The sequence below is a fragment of the Podarcis cretensis genome, assembly GCF_951804945.1.
Source record: "Podarcis cretensis genome assembly, chromosome: 9".
Lineage (NCBI taxonomy): Eukaryota > Metazoa > Chordata > Lepidosauria > Squamata > Lacertidae > Podarcis > Podarcis cretensis.
This window is the reverse complement of record NC_137178.1, coordinates 51,443,305-51,459,636: the sequence shown is the minus strand read 5'-3', so window position 1 is coordinate 51,459,636 and position 16,332 is coordinate 51,443,305. Positions and strand designations below refer to the sequence as shown.

The 16,332-nt window shown below is 44.4% G+C and overlaps 1 protein-coding gene and 1 long non-coding RNA gene across 25 annotated transcripts in view; one reads left to right on the top strand and one right to left on the bottom strand.

The window, feature by feature from the left end:
- TENM3 (teneurin transmembrane protein 3) overlaps positions 1–16,332 on the bottom strand; it is a 1,288,912-nt gene that overhangs the window by 397,507 nt on the left and 875,073 nt on the right. For 20 of the 24 annotated variants that reach the window (XM_079991304.1, XM_079991293.1, XM_079991322.1 and 17 more), the window contains one exon: positions 672–774. The exons of 2 other annotated variants lie outside the window; for them this stretch is intronic. The gene's annotated coding sequence lies outside the window, so the exon portion shown is untranslated. Of the gene's footprint in view, positions 1–175; positions 305–671; positions 775–16,332 lie in introns of those variants that run through there. 2 more of the 24 variants (XM_079991320.1, XM_079991319.1) reach the window with 2 other exon arrangements.
- Positions 13,177–15,300, top strand: LOC307223462. Its single transcript, XR_013842100.1, has 2 exons — positions 13,177–13,256; positions 15,204–15,300. It is a non-coding gene; the product is annotated as an uncharacterized lncRNA (long non-coding RNA).

Below are 16,332 nucleotides of genomic sequence, written 5' to 3'. Positions count from 1 at the left end.
GCCCTTAGAAATTAAAGGACGCTGGAACGACGACGACACCACGTATGTCAACAGACGAGTCTCCTAGTCAGGGCAACATTTCTGTCTTGTCTCGCACGAGGTGGCGGCTGATCAAGTTGAAGCAACCATCACCCCACCCCCCGCCAACACACACACAAAACACACACACACGCACCCCAAACACGCAATGCTACCCTTCCTTCTGCGCCTCTTGCGTGTCCACAGTCTCAGAAACATCTATACTTCGCGGCGGCGGCGGAGCGCTGCATCGCTTCCTCAGGGCACCGTCGAGACCCACATTTGGCACCAAACGAAAGTCGCTCTGGGTTCTCTTGTCTCTCTCGCCCCCCTCCCCACCCCCAACTGCGCCCGCTCGCCGCCCCTGCTCCTCTCCCCGCTGACAGGCAGCGAAGCCGCCGGCAGAGAGAGAGAAAGAACAAAAGCCCAAACCAAAAGAAAAAAAAAGTTTCCAGGCGACTCAAGGGGAGCTTTCCAAATAGGCGAGAGTTCAAAGTGAGGGAGCAGGGAAAGGAAGCGGGGAAAGAAGGACCCCTTTTCTCCCCCACCCCCCGCCCCGCCGCGCGCACCGGCTCCTCGTCGGAACTCCTCGGCACCTCAGCCTGGGACGCGGGCACTAGGACCAGCAAAGCGCGCGAAACGCAGCCACTTACCCAGGGCGCCTTAGCGCGGACTCTCTCCTCCGCCTTCTCTCCTCAGTTAGCCCAACAGCGCCGGGAAGAGCAGCAGCAGCAGCAGCAGCACACGCACCATACACTTTGCCAAAAACGGGGAGCGGGTTGAGGGAGAGACAGAGAGAGAGAGGGAAAATCGCGGGAAAGGTGTGGAGAATGAGGGGAATTGGGGGGGGGGGAGGAGAAGAAACAGAAAACTGTTACAAGTTCCTTTCCCTGTCCTGCCAGGGGCTGAAGAGAAGGGGGAGGCTGAAGGGGGAAGGAGGGAGGGAGAGGGGCAAGCCCCGAGGAGTTCACTTTCCGCAGCTCCCCGGGCTACTCGTCTTTCTCCTGGCAAGAGTCGCGCGCGGGGAGTTTATTATTATTTTTTCCCGCCCTCTCTCAAGAGATGGAAGAAAGCGCGAGGACGACCCCCAAAAATAAAGTGCCACAGAAGGCGGGGGGAGGGAAGGGAGGAGGGAAGGGAGGAGGAGGAGCAGCAGCAGTAGCAGCAGCAGCAGCCGGGAGGATCTAACTATAAAGCGAGGGGGGAGACCCCAAAGGGAGGCTCGGCAGAGGCAGCCGCTTCAGCTCCTGCCTCCCTCGCCAGAGAGGGGGAGAGAGACGCACACGCAAGAGAGAGGCGCCTACCATAAAGCGAGGGGAGGTCCATCCCCCTGGCCGAGGCGCTGGGGAATGGACTTGGCCATTTATAATCCTCGGCTCCTCTGCCCCGGCATTTGGCAAACGGGCAGCCGCTCTCCTTGCCCGAGCTTTTCCCGCCAAGGCGCCCCTTTTGCTGCCTTCTGCTGTCAGATGGACTGAACCACCTCCGCCTCGTCCCCTTTTCTCTTCCCCACTGCCTCCGTTGGTTAATGTAAAGTGCCGAGGCTCCCATGCTGTGTCCAATCAGTGCATCTACCACTAGTGCCATGATTTAGGGGTCATCCGTGAACAACACTTCACGCTGATGAATGGGCTCTTTGCAGCTTTCTGCCCTGATGAGGGTGTCTGCGTGCCGCTGATTGCAAACACTAATGAACTTACAGATCCTCATTATACATGCGCCCAGATCCGCCGCCTGAACGAGAAGGAGAGGGACTTGGGTGCGCACCGCTTGCGATTGGGATGGAATTTGCCTATTTATCTCTCCACCTATCCTTATTTATACGTCCTAGAGGGTGGTGCGAGAATAACTGCGCTAAATGTTTGCACTTGACCCTGTGCTCTTCAGAGCGATGGGAAGGGCGCTGCTATTCTTAGGCAATACTTTGGTGGTGGCGCGTGTTTGTTTTTCTTCTAGTTTCCCCCCCACTTTTAATTTCCCTCCTCTTGGCTGTTGTTTCATAGGCTGGGCATGTTAGGTCAGCTGAGTCATTAGAGCGAGGGTGGCTAAGCAAATGACTGCCTCCGAGATTGATGATGAAGCATAGCAGAGGGCTGTAATTAAGGCTGCCATCCTAGGCGCACTTCGGAGTGAGTCTTAATGAACTCTGCTGGGATTTAGCGCCGAATGCAAAGGCGCAGGGCTGACTTGCACGGCTACGCAAGCCTGGAAGTCGGTCCCTGTCTCATTTCCTCTTAATGACCGGCGGGTTTTGGACCAGCGCTCCCTCTGAAATTTAGGCAGGGGAAACGCGCTCTCGGCTGGGACGAATCCTCTTCGGCGCGCAGCGGGCGAAAGTGTGGCTGCCTCGCTCGCTTTCTCTCGCACGCACCCGGACGCGCGCTCTTGCCTCGTTGGGCTACGCGGCATCTGCTGGGCAAGAGACGACTCCGCCAACTGCCCGCTCCGAAGCTGAAGTTTACACCGAGACTCCCGTCCGCGTCCTCGTCAATTCTTTCTCCCGCCCCGAGGAAGATAATAAACTTATGTATACCTTATTTTCTTGGTGGTGCGGATATTTTCTCTCTTTGAGGCTGCCACACTAACCTCACTCACTTGGGAGAAGCCATTTACTTCTCAGTTAGTATTCCTAGGTGGCTGCGCCTTTACAGGAAGAAATGGTCTGCTTGACATCCTAGCATTTCCTTACTCTTTGCGTCCTGTGTAACACAGCAGCCAGAAAGCCCCCCCCCAACAAACCACACACACATATACACGCTTCCCCCCTCTTGCCTTCCCAGGTTTCAAAAACTTGTGATGGGGAAGTCTATTAAATTCACAAGAGAGGATGTACATGCAAAGAGATACAGACAGTAGCGTTACGCTCCTGTATCGTAATACATTAGAACCATGTAGAAATCGCAGAGCACCGAGCTAACTTTCGAGCTTCACAGAACTCTTCGTCAGGATCGAGGCTCAAAACAAACAAACAAAGTAGGTGGGTGGGTCCGTGGGTGAAAAGCAGGTGTGTGCGGAGTAAAAAGTGCAGCAGGCATGGCAGAAGGCCAGTCTGCCATACAGGGAGGTAGCTCTTCGAGGGCGAACAGGTAGGTTTGTGGCCACATACTGAGCAATCTCGGTTGGGCTGCTGTCCTATGGTGGCCGGTGCCTGCGACGGCAGCTGACTTTTTCCTTCCCAAAGACCTTGCTCACCTCGTCGGTTAACGAATGAGGGCACTACTCTGACCACGTAAAATCCTCTTTCCTGACTGAGCCTTTACAAGCAATGAGAGTGTTTAAACACACACCCTTCGGTAGGTGAAGACACCAGGAATCTGTGTGGCACAGTGATGAAACAAATCTCTTCGCCACGACGGGGGAAGAGGCACGACGCCCTCGTAATCTAAACAGCCTGCTCAAATTCTGAGGCTGCCAACCCGCTCGTGTGAAAAGGGCACTGAAATAGGAGTTGTGGCAATGGGCGAGGGTGGGGCTCTGAAGGCAGCTTTCGACACCGGATCCCACCATGGTAGTGGAAAGGAAATGGCAAGGTGCAGGTAAAGAAACTTCGAAGGCTCATCAAAGGATCCTTTCAAGTTCTCGCTCCTAAAAAAAAAAAAAAGCGACGGCCCAGCAGCTTCCTCTGCCTTTGGGCTGCCTCCTAAAAGCAGTCGCAGCACCTATGAGAGAAATCCTCGAACATAAAGCATTTTTCTGGGCTGCACTTAAATTTGAGGCTGCTATGCGGAGGATTGAGTAAAGAGGAACGGATAGTGTAGGAAGGGTATTTTTTGGGGGGTGGGGGTAAATTTCCGGACAAAATTAAGTGTAAATGTAATTGGCACACCCCACACCCCAGTTAGAAAAAAAGAATCTAACGATTATAATTGCAAGAGGAAAAGTACTGCAAAGATCCAAGGGAAGGACAAATTTTCCCATCCCTTTAGGCAGATCTGCCCTCTGCGTTTTCTATCCTCTCCTCTTCAGTGTATTTTATAGCATGGGATGTAGCGAATATGTCGAAAGCCACCCCTTCTAGTTCAGAAACCGAGTCCACAGGATAAGTACCTTGCAAAGAAAATACTATTTAAAACAGAGTGGAGCAGTCCAGTCTTAACGTCTTGCTTAAAGCTGTGAGGCTTACTTTCAAGTAATGCGTTTTAGGATCGGAGGGTAAGTTTAATACTAGAGGATGAAGCTTACTGGAGTTTAATTACGCTTTAGCCTTTAAGCTAATTTGAAGTGCGTTAAGTCACGTTTCTTTCAGATCTGATCTGGCTAATATCCTAACATCTTTCCAAAGTCTGTCACTAGACGTGACTGAACTAAAAATATTTAATAATTTTTTTATTAAAACACACACACCCGTATCTACAGTCTAGCCGGCGCATTAATTTAATAGACTGCTTCTCTTCCCACCCCACGACAACTAGCAATAAACTTTTATATTGCAGTACCAGACGAAAAAAGGTTGCACGTGTTTCAGCATTAAAGTGTCAAGGAGAGCCTCCCAGTCCCTTTGGCTTCTTAGATCCAAGGTGTAATTGAAAGGAAACAGCAGGATTGAACCCCGACGTACGACTTTCTGGCTCCTGCCTGCTGGAAGCTACCCATAAAAACGGGGAGGGGGGAAATCCAGGCATTGGCATGTCCTCTCCAGACTTGTAAAGTTGCCCTGATGCCCCCCCCCCTCCATGTTAATCTACCTCTTCTATGTACAAGGGGGGTTGCTGCTGCTGCTGCTTCTCTCTCTCTCTCTCTCTCTCTCTCTCTCTCTCTCTCTCTCTCCTTTTTAAAGGTACTCAAGTGCATTAAAAAAAATGCTTGTCAAATGGCACTGAAATACAACTCATATCCGAGGAAATTGTTTCTAACCACTAAGTTTGCTTTGGGGGTATGCGTCAAGATGTGGTTGGGGATAGTTAGATAAGAGGTTGCCTGGGTGGGAGTTAAAGAGCAAGTTCTGTGCATTACTGTGGATAAGAAGAAAGCATGATATTAAAAAAAGAAGGGGGGGTTGTTTCAGTTGCTCCATCAATCTTATTGGCTGGCCATAATGCGACAGTTACAATTCCCATTTGTTCTTCCTACAATTAGCTCCATGGTTTTTATCCCTGAGCTGGATCAGGCTGAACAGTCATTTAGGACTTCCTCTGGAAAATACAGCAGAGTTAGGTCATTTTTCTGCCTCCCCTTTAGCCTCTGCCTTTGGGGGCATATTTGCCATGCCGTCTGAAAGCATTCTAGCAGATCAGCGTGGTATCAGGTTACTCAAAGGCTCTCCAAAGATAACCCCCTCAACTTACTAATTGTACTTTGCTGCTGCTATTTTCTTATATTTGGGAGGCAGGGCAGGTATCCATTTGTGCCTAACGACAGCTGAAAAAATCTTTCAGCCTGCCTGAAGATCTTGCAATTACATGAAGTTACTATAGACTCTGAATTTTCATTAAGCAGAAAAATCCTAGAGAAGCCATAGGAAAATAAACCTAGTTATCTTTTTCTATTTTAAAAATGGGGGTGGCAGGTAGAACATTCAGATTTAATGGGAAATAAATGTTTACAACTTAAGCCCCAATTTATCACTCAACATCTCACAAAGCAGACTGGTCCACAATATCATCAAAATAAAGTACTAGGATGTAAGCCAATTAAATAGGTAAATAAGTTTAAAATCAAATCTTTCAGCTATGCTGTATGCTGCAGTGCCCTGTCAGTAGCCCATTAATAAATTAGTAAATGGGTCTTTTGATTTTGAGGTCAAATATAATAAAACTGTAGCTGCAGCTTTCATTGTACAGGTATTTCCAGTTTACTGCATTAAGAGAGAAATATGATAAGTTTCTTTTAAAAAAATAATTAAAACATCCTTACAAAAAATATTACTAAGCTGCCATGGGTATTTTGAGAAATTTAGTTTGCTTGGCCATAAATTAGCAAAGCAAATATTCTACTCAGATCACTGACTAAGCTCTAAAATTAAATGGCTGTCTGCAATGAGAAATATGTCTTAATTACCTTAATTAAGGCAAACTAGGGTCCTACATACATACATTTTGGAGCCACTGAATGTACTGATTATCATACAAATCAACCTTTAAATGGGGGTCATGCTTTTCTGCTACATTAGTTTGTGTTCCACTGCATAAACCAATGCTCTAGATGAGGTTGACCTCTAGTGAAAGCATGGTACTTTAGTTTCACCCAGGCATTGACCCTCTTTACTATGGACTCATAAAAGAAGCAACTTGATAGAGTCCACATATTGCCTGGGGCAGGAGGGATCCAAGTGATCCTCGTGCTGTCATACATCACCACCACTATACTATTGCTACTATTAACTGAGCAAGGTTTTGTACATAACCATGATAATTTCTTAAGTATGCTGCACTCAAAATTTTTAGTCATTGCAATTTCATATTAATTACATATTTCTTTTTAAAAATGTGGTAAACAATGTGGTTTACAGAAGCTAGAAACAAAAAATATAATGTATATTAAATTCAAGCAGTATAAAACCGTAATTCAAAAGTACCAAAAATCTACAGTAAAATATCTACACCTAGTTTCCAAATGCCCAGTGGATTAAACATAATTTAACCTGCTACCAAAAAATAAATCAAGGAGAAACCTACTGAAACGTCCATAGCTCTGGGGTCACCAAAGAAAAGTACCTTCATCAAGTAAGATATCATTGCCTTCCTAGAAACAATACCTATTGGAAGGTAACAGTGGCCATTCTTAAAACCATAGGGAGTTTAATATACTTGAGACCTGAGGCATGTAAAGGATTTAAAGCTCTGTACTTACTATAAAAACTTGTCTAAAAACAACTTTAGCTAATGCTTATGCAGATAACTCAGAATAGATACGGTATGCTCTCCCCTATCCACACGCATCAATAAACTGTCAGCAAAATTCTTTCTCAGTCGCCAAACTGTCTTTAAGGGAATCCTAATGCAGGTGGCGCTGTGGGTTAAACCACAGAGCCTAGGGCTTGACGATCAGAAAGTCAGCGGTTCGAATCCCCGCGACGGGGTGAGCTCCTGTTGCTCGGCCCCTGCTCCTGCCCACCTAGCAGTTCGAAAGCACGAAGTGCAAGTAGATAAATAGGTACCGCTCTGGTGGGAAGGTAAACGGCATTTCTGTGTGCTGCTCTGGTTCACCAGAAGCAACTTAGTCATGCTGGCCACATGACCCAGAAGCTGTACGCCGGCTCCCTCAGTCAGTAAAGCAAGATAAGCGCCGTAACCCCAGAGTCATCCATGACTGGACCTAACGGTCAGGGGTCCCTTTATCTTTACCTTTAAGGTATATCACACATTATAGTAGTCTGCAACGGACACAGGTGTGAGGATCCCATGCTGATGTCCATCTTATGTGAGACGATTGCTCATATGTCTATTTATCATACACACTTTTATTGGAAAACTATGACTGACAGCAGGTTCCCAGGACCTACCGTAAAACAGGCATGTACAATCTTCTGTTCTGATATGAAATGCTTCAGCTCCCCCTGCCCACACTTGAGTTATTGTGAAGAATCCTTAACACTGGTAGATGTTCCCCAATGGCCACTTACACAACCTTGTTAAATTTAATCAATGGAATTACGTTCACTTTCTCAGGATCTACTGTCAAATATTATACTATAAGGTAATTGCCTATAACATCCATGATGGAAAGACAGAGTAGATAAACTGAGTGAAAAATATTATCCAGCCGCTGATTTAGTGTGTAAGCTGGCAAGAGAGTTATTTAGCCAAATCATTCTCCCACAGCCTCAATTCTCTCTCCATAAAATGGGAACAAAAAAGCAACACAACAAATGTAAAATATTTTCCAAGTTAAAAGTGCTACATTAATTATGGTCCTTAATTATATATCACTCACTTATTTGTATATATTTGTATATAGTATACAGATAACCAATACATATATTTATGGTATATTCATATTTACTTTTTGGAGTAGAAATAAAATTAGTTTCAACTATGACACCCTCATAGACTTTCTTAAAGTTCCATTTCCTCTGACCACAGAATGCTTGAAATAATTTCTAACAGTTGTTACCATCAACTGTTAAGCTCAAACATAGCTACAGGTCTCAGGGACTACATAATGCAAAACTTTCAAGTTGATGCATCCAGCAGTATACACCAGCCTGACTGAAAAGTGGTGGGGGAAATAATTTCTTTCATTGGGGGGAGGGGTTATACAACTGATCTCATATATGTTTACTAATAAAAATATGAAGACAATATTGTTTTCCAATTAAAGTAATATAATAATAATAATAATAATAATAATAATAATAATAATAATAGGAAGGACCTAGTCTTGCTGCTTTCATGTCTATACCCTGTCAGTCTAGTGGCAACACACTCTGTTCCTGTCTGTCCAGGAGAACTGTTTCTAATTGATCTGGCATGGAATTTAGCTGGAGATGTGTATGTTGCAACCCAAGCACCATCCCTATATGCTTTGTAAAGTGATCACCATATGGGCCTTATTTGAAATATTTGAGGATTCCATCAATTTACCTTGGTTAAATTGAGCTGTAAATTCATCTCAAATTTATATTTCCTGAGTACTGAATACTTTATGCATGTGTGTGTTGCATATGTACAGACATTTTTTTAATGGATAAATATTCCTTATAAGTTTTGAACAAAGGAGGCGTACACCAGAACTATTTTCACTTATTTATGCAATTAAAACACTCTACAATTACCATGGGAGTTTAAATAAAGGAAGCTAAGCCAAATGGAATGCATCATATTTGAAGCTGCTAGACAGTAATTCATTCAGTGCTACTTATTTTGGGTAAGGAGCAATTATGAATTCTAAAATTCTGCAGTTTGGCTCCTATTTTAAAATTTAAAAGGTATAGCAACTCTTTGTTATAGTTAATAGTACTAAGTTATGAATGCTGATGGCCTTCTACTGCAGCCTTAAATTGCCTTGAAAAAGATACAGTTTCTTTAATTAAAAAAGCTGCACTGAACTAATCCCTCTAGCTGAAAAAAGAAAAGTTTTAAGCAATCTCTGCTCTGGGAGAGAAAAGCAGACAATACCATAACAGATCAGAAACATAAGCTATAGTGTGCAGCCAGGAGCACAGCAGGGAACTGAATACTGCTCCGACTGTGTCATTTTTTAATCCCCCATCCCAGTTTCCCCCGTCTGACCTCATGCTGAGATGAAGTTATCACAGAAGACAGCTTTACTCTTACCAATGAATCCAACCCTGGATCTGTATTATCCTTAGCAGATCAAAACACCGCTTTCATCAAATAGCATTATCTGCATAAAAGGCATGCAATTGCCTGATAATTTCACCCAAACTATGCTATTCATTTAAAGGACAAGAAGAAAAATGTAATTCATTCCTTTTCTTTTTCCTGAAAAAAGCTAACTTATATACTTCACTCATGGGAACTTTTCCTTTTTATACACAAGATCTCAAGAAGGGGTCCAATAATTTTTTCTCCCCACCCGGTTTACTATTAATTATTGGAGTGCATCTATGCAGCTTGAGTGACAAAAGTATAAGGCATGAAGAAAGCAGGCAGAGAGGACCCTCAAGGCATGCTTAGCCAAGATTGTTTCCTTTAGCTATGCTTTCACTAGCCTAAAAATAAAATAAAATAAAATGTGACATATGACAAGAGTCTAAATTTAAATGGCAGTAAAAATATTTGCAGAGGGAGCTTAATGATGTTACTTTCCATACAACTATAAAGTTAAATTGCTATATTTTTTGTATCACATAGAGTAGACTCTTTGCAAGAGTATAAGGTACACACAACACAAGCACATAAAAATTTCTGTAAGATCTTGGGACATCCTTAAAATTGTAGTTTAACATATAAGGCAGTAGATTAAGAAAACAAAAATAGTGCAGTAAAAATTGTTGTATGCTCCAGAGAGAGGGCTTAATTATAAGTAGGAATACAATAATGAAAGGTCAGTGGGCTGAAGCTGAAATCTTAAGTAAGACTTACTAGGAAGCAAGCCCTACTTAATCCAATACCTGGGATCCAGAGAACTGCTTGGGCATGCCCAGTTGATGCTCCCCACCCTTTTGAATAGCAGACATGTCACAAACTACTTTTGAAACCGCCCTTCAGTTCAAAATAGGTTTGTCAAGTGGAATAAGGGGCTGCTGTTTAAGGAAAATGTATCCAAAGTTCTCTTCGGCATGTGAAACTAGTTGCACAGTTCTTTGGATTCAGGCCAGGAAGACTTTCTTGTGGATGTTTTGAATCAGATTGTGAGTCAATTTAAATATTGTAAAGGCTGCATAATTGTAGACAACATTTTTTTTTAAAAATCTGAGGATATAGAATCTATAATCAAACTGCGTCGTCTCCAGGGAAGAAAGGGGGTGAGCCAGGGGCTGCCCTGACCTTAAGTGGCCCTAGGAAGGCCCGCCCCTGCCGCCAGCCAATTGGCTGGCGCCACAGGGTATGCTAATTGGGTGAATCCCTGTCTCCTGCGAGGCTGACGCCAGCCTCGCAGAGTGTGGGCGGGGTCGTGGAATAAATGAAGACAACGGACACAGAGTTTTAGGTTAATGGGCGAAAAATGGCCACAACTTTATTGATTACAGGAAAGAAGGGTATTGGCTTTAGGCATTGGCCCTAACCGACTATCCGGTCTGACCGGGAAGGGTTAAACACCAACAGGGGGAGCCACCCGAGATGCATATCCCTGGGCGCTCCCCAAGGGGTTACCGCTCGGGGGCGCGCTTTAGGCCCTAGCCTCCGTAGGTTTCGGACGAGGCGTCGCCCCTCGGAGTCCTTTAACGAACTACCCTTCAAGCATTGGGGGAGGTGATGGCGTTCCTCCCCCCCAACCTCATCTGCATGATAATACCCCGGCCAATGCCTACCGCCAAAACCGAGGGAGTTGTGACGATTTGCTACGAGGTAGGCGAAAAAACCAAGTGGCTCACAAAACCAGCCAATTAGCCAAATGGAAAAACTCCTACCAGGCCCCTTGCGGCGACCAGCCGAAGCCCATAGCAAGGTCAGTGGCAAAACCTAAAGGGCGGGTGGGTGGGAAACTGCGTCGTCTCCAGGGAAGAAAGGGGGTGAGCCAGGGGCTGCCCTGACCTTAAGTGGCCCTAGGAAGGCCCGCCCCTGCCGCCAGCCAATTGGCTGGCGCCACAGGGTATGCTAATTGGGTGAATCCCTGTCTCCTGCGAGGCTTACGCCAGCCTCGCAGAGTGTGGGCGGGGTCGTGATCCCACAACCCCCCCTCCTCCTGAAGGTCGGAAGGGGCATTGTGTGGCTATTCCCTCCCCCCCACAGGTGGAATAAATGAAGACAACGGACACAGAGTTTTAGGTTAATGGGCGAAAAATGGCCACAACTTTATTGATTACAGGAAAGAAGGGTATTGGCTTTAGGCATTGGCCCTAACCGACTATCCGGTCTGACCGGGAAGGGTTAAACACCAACAGGGGGAGCCACCCGAGATGCATATCCCTGGGCGCTCCCCAAGGGGTTACCGCTCGGGGGCGCGCTTTAGGCCCTAGCCTCCGTAGGTTTCGGACGAGGCGTCGCCCCTCGGAGTCCTTTAACGAACTACCCTTCAAGCATTGGGGGAGGTGATGGCGTTCCTCCCCCCCAACCTCATCTGCATGATAATACCCCGGCCAATGCCTACCGCCACCGAGCCGCAAGCCGGCTCGCCGCCAATACCCTCAGACCTGTAACCAATCCCTAACGCCTTGAAAATTATCTGCCAACCAAATAGCATTGCCAGCATCAGATAGATGCACGCCATCCCAGTGATAAAGCATTTCCTTGTCAAACCGTATGCACGCCATCCCAGTGATAAAGCATTTCCTTGTCAAACCGTATGCATTGTTGCTGAATGACCCGACCGCCCCATGCGGCCACTCTACGAGCCACCGTGCGCTCCACAATCCTCCTAGCTTTGTTCACAGCCACGGGTTTTTCTGCATCCCTTTCCAACATTGCCTTTCCAGCAAAGATGACCAGATTATTGTAATGTTTTCATGTACTGCGTCATGTACAGTGTACTATAATCACACTGACGACTATATCTGAGGATATAGAATCTATAATCACACTGACTATAATCACAATATGGTATTTGCTTTGATAGTCCTAGATGCTGAGGTCAAATACCGAGATGTTAGCAAGAAGGCTGGCATAATACACAAAATGCATTAGCTTTTCGTATACTTTGTGAATGTTCAAAACAACATTCTTGCAGCAGTTTTCAAAAAAGAAATAATCATTGAGCTCTACACATGGCATTAGACTTGACACAATAACTTCTGAAAGTGGCACTAATGGTGCAAAATCGGTATGTATAGTAACTAGAGTGAAGAAAAGGGTTGAATCCAAACCAAATTAGGAAGCAATCCTAACTCCTGACCAGGGACCAGTGGGGCTGAATGGAGCAGCAGAGCCACCATCATATCTGAAGCCCTGCCACTCATGCTGGCCAGAGCAGAAGGTAGGGTAGTGTGTCCTTCCCCACATTCTGTGTCCTTCCCCACATTCTGGGGTGGGGGTGCATCAGCTCTAGGCTAGCACATCAGAGAGGCCCAAATCTAGTCCATCACTAATAGCTGGGCTTAGGATCCAGCAGAACCTTGGCTAAACCAATTTTCCCCCCTCCTTGTAGCATTCTGAGGGTTTACACTAGGTACTGGCAGTGGTGGGGGACAGCTCCTTCTGGGCTGTCCACCTTTGGTCCACATCCTGCACTCAGCTCACACCTGTGGCTCCCAGAAGCTGTCAGCATGCGACAGCAGTCACATCCTGGTAAACAGCATAGACTGACCAGCTAAACCAGGTAAGGGTTCTCAGATCCTTAACCTTTGTTGCCTTGCAGGATATCTTCAGGAGAAAAAGCTAAGGAGGAAACCCTACACAAATCAGGAGTGGAGTCCCTAAGACTGTTGGATGGGGCCTTGTACACCTTCTTCTGGCAACTCCTGCAGCCTAGCTGGTGGCAAACCTATTGCTCTGCTTTCCTTTGGATCCCATCAGCATGGCTGAAGAGGGGGTATTGATATCTGTGCAGTCCAGGACCTCCATACACACAGCCTAGGCTTGTGCTCTGAGGAAGTGATTTCGGTGCTGCTAATGCAGCAATTTGATTTCATCTCTGGGGCTGCACTCCATTGTCTCTTGAGACAGATTGATGGCAACAACAACAGATATAGTCTTGGACTCCTGGCACTGAAAACAGTTGCCAAGACTGAAATCATGGTGAGACCTGGCACAAATTAAATCCTGAAAACCAGGGCGTTGCTACCTATTCAACAAGTGGATGGACACAGAGATATCACCCGTTTAATGCTTCAGGATGCTACTACATGGCTCAGTTAATACGATACAGATGAAATGGGGTAAAAGGAGCTCCATATGAATGCTAGCCTCATATACTTTGAAAATTATGGGCCACTAGCAATGTACACATAGGGTTTTTAGGGGTATGTTATTAGCTTCATTATTCTGGAGATGGCCTCAATTTTCAAAAGTCTAAGAAGTAATGCCCTAGGGGATGTATAGGAAAGGATTCTCCCCTACATCTAAAGTTTAAGACAAGAATATTCTCAGATAAAGTTTTAATATGTTTTTAAATGGAAGCTCTTTGATGTTGCTCAGAAGTTTGCAACTCCAGTTGGAATCTCCAAAAGACTAAATTAGTGGGCACAGTACAGGTGAAATATTCAAATGTACATTATATAATTATCTGTTTAAACCAAAACATGCTTCCATTTGTCCAAATTGCTATAAAATTTAATCAATCTGTTTGTCTATACAGTACACAAAGAGTTTCTTTCTATCTCAGACATGTTGCCTTTCTGATTTTCTAAAATGGAACACCCTTCCAAACAGTTCTAATTATATGGCAGGAAAATTCATGTGACTGCGGTCAGCAGAACTTGGACGTGGGTCTCTAAATATCATTCCTCATCTGAATGGTAGACTGTGAGCTTATAATGGGTTTTATTATAATGGAAGACAACTCCTTACTGAATGACATCACTTGTTTTGCAGTCTATACTGATAGACTGGGGCAATCAGACCAAGTTTTTTTTTGTCAACATAATGGTATTACTAATTCCCCCGTGGGTAACCTATTATGTACACATTAATATACTGATGTATGGTACTCATCGTATTGTTAAAGATTTAGGATCCTAAGCATATTTCTGTACTTAAAGGAAAGTGGAACAGACTTAGCTGTGGAGAAGACTATATAAAATGGTTGGTGCCAGCTATATTATCCCAGTACTCTGATATGTTTTGGTTTTTAAACTAGTACTCACACTCCCCAACCAGACTCCCCAACTATAGTGCTGGAATTCTTTAAAAACAGAGGTCTGTAGAGTGAGCAGGAATGGGTGTCAGATTCTTGGCAGGAAAACCAACGTATTATTCCCATAAGAGTTGGGAAGAATTATTAAGAGAATTACACAATGTAAATGTACATGTTCAGTTGAAATGGTAGCTTACTGAAAATAAGGTACTGAAAGATATTTAATTCACATGGAAATTTTGAGCCACACTGGCCTGGTTTGCAAGACACAATAAGCCAAATGATAGCTTCCCAAGACTATGCAAGCAAGCAGGCTCCTGGATAGGAGTTTGCAGCTGCTTTGCATCTCTCTGACCTTTTCCCTACTCCTATGATAAGTCAAGATTTAGCTTAGTGGGTAGTCCAAACCCAGACTTGTAGTTAAGCTGTAGCCAAAGCTTGTTTGTAAGCAGAGAACTTAACCATGAGCCCATGTTTGGAGGGCATGTTCCACTAAGCCAGGCCTTAGCTAAATGCACCATGGGAATAAAAAGGACAGGGAGGAACAAAGTGGTTGCATGCTTCTCTTCAGGAGTATGCACATTCACATGTAGCATGTATAGCTTACTGTGATGTGCAAACCAAGCCACAACCTAATTTGTGTCAGCAGATTCAAATACCCTGATTTTCACATCATGGTCACAATTATGATAATAGCTGCTTTATCAAACCTGTTGCTACTTCCATTGTTAGCAGCTAAAGATAGGTCTTTTTTAGGTTATCCTGAAGGACATTACTGTTGGCCAAGGCAATATTAACTCACAAGTTGTGTTGGCACATAGAATAACTTCTGATTGATTGGTGGAATGAATGATAAATGGGACTGATTAGTATTTTATCTTGTTCCCCAGGTCATGAACCTTTTAATCTTATTCAGCTATACTAGAGAATATTCAATGTCTCTGAAATTTGGACTCTGAAGTCTTCACTAAACACAACAAATGTAAAGGTTTGGATTTTCTATTTCATTAATGTGTTTGGGTTGGCCACTACAGTGTAGATTTAAGCCTGACAAATCTATTTATTGTTCCACCAAAAGTGTCCAGATGATGTTCTGTTCTTCACTGTCCGCTTGCGTCTTCATGTGGAAACATTACAAAACTGATATTCCATGTAATTATCCCTTTTGCTGAGATTTATTATTAATAATCAAAATGTTTGTGCAAAAGCAAACAACTTTTTGGCCATTTCAGACACATGCAAGGAAATAATATGTATCCTTAAGGAGACGGGGGGGGGGGAGGAGCAGAACTGCAGTAGAAAGATAGAAGAAGCTCAAGCTGGAGTTTTAGGCTTGCAGTCTAGCCGGTATTTATAATGTCCTGTTCCTAGAAGTGCCAGAGAATGGTAAGAGGAGGGATGCTCTGGTCCCGAAGCAGAAAAATAAACATATTTCCAGCTCTTGCTCTTTTTGTGCATGCAGATGCATATCAAGCTATGTTAATAAAAATTGCACAGTGCCTAACACTGAATCTAATATTGCAAATCCTGATGGGCAAGAACCCCAATATTAAGCAGGTCAAAAAAATGGCGATTCTTGCCAGAACTAAATTTAGTGCCATATGCAAAAGCAACAGGAAGCCAGAGCCCTCTCCGCACATTGCAAGCTGTGAACAAGGCTAAAACAGAACTGAGCTTATGCTAGCATCTCCGCAAGTTCAGCTAAATACTTGTTTTGAGATAACACTTAAGTTCCAGTGGGCTGCTTAAATGCCTGAGAGAATGAGACCTAACCGAATGGAGTAGTCCCTGTAGAAAACCTAAGTAAATTAGAGAAGACATAGACACAGCAATGATCACAGTGAAGATGTGCTGATAAGACTGTGATAGTACTAATATAAACAACAAATATTTGCTGTATTGTTGGAGGAGGTGAGCATCAGGCAAATTATTTTCACTTGCTGTATATAAGTTCATATTATTAGTTCATTCCTCCCAAAAGAAATAGTAATGTAATGTTTTGTTTTTTTCACATTATTT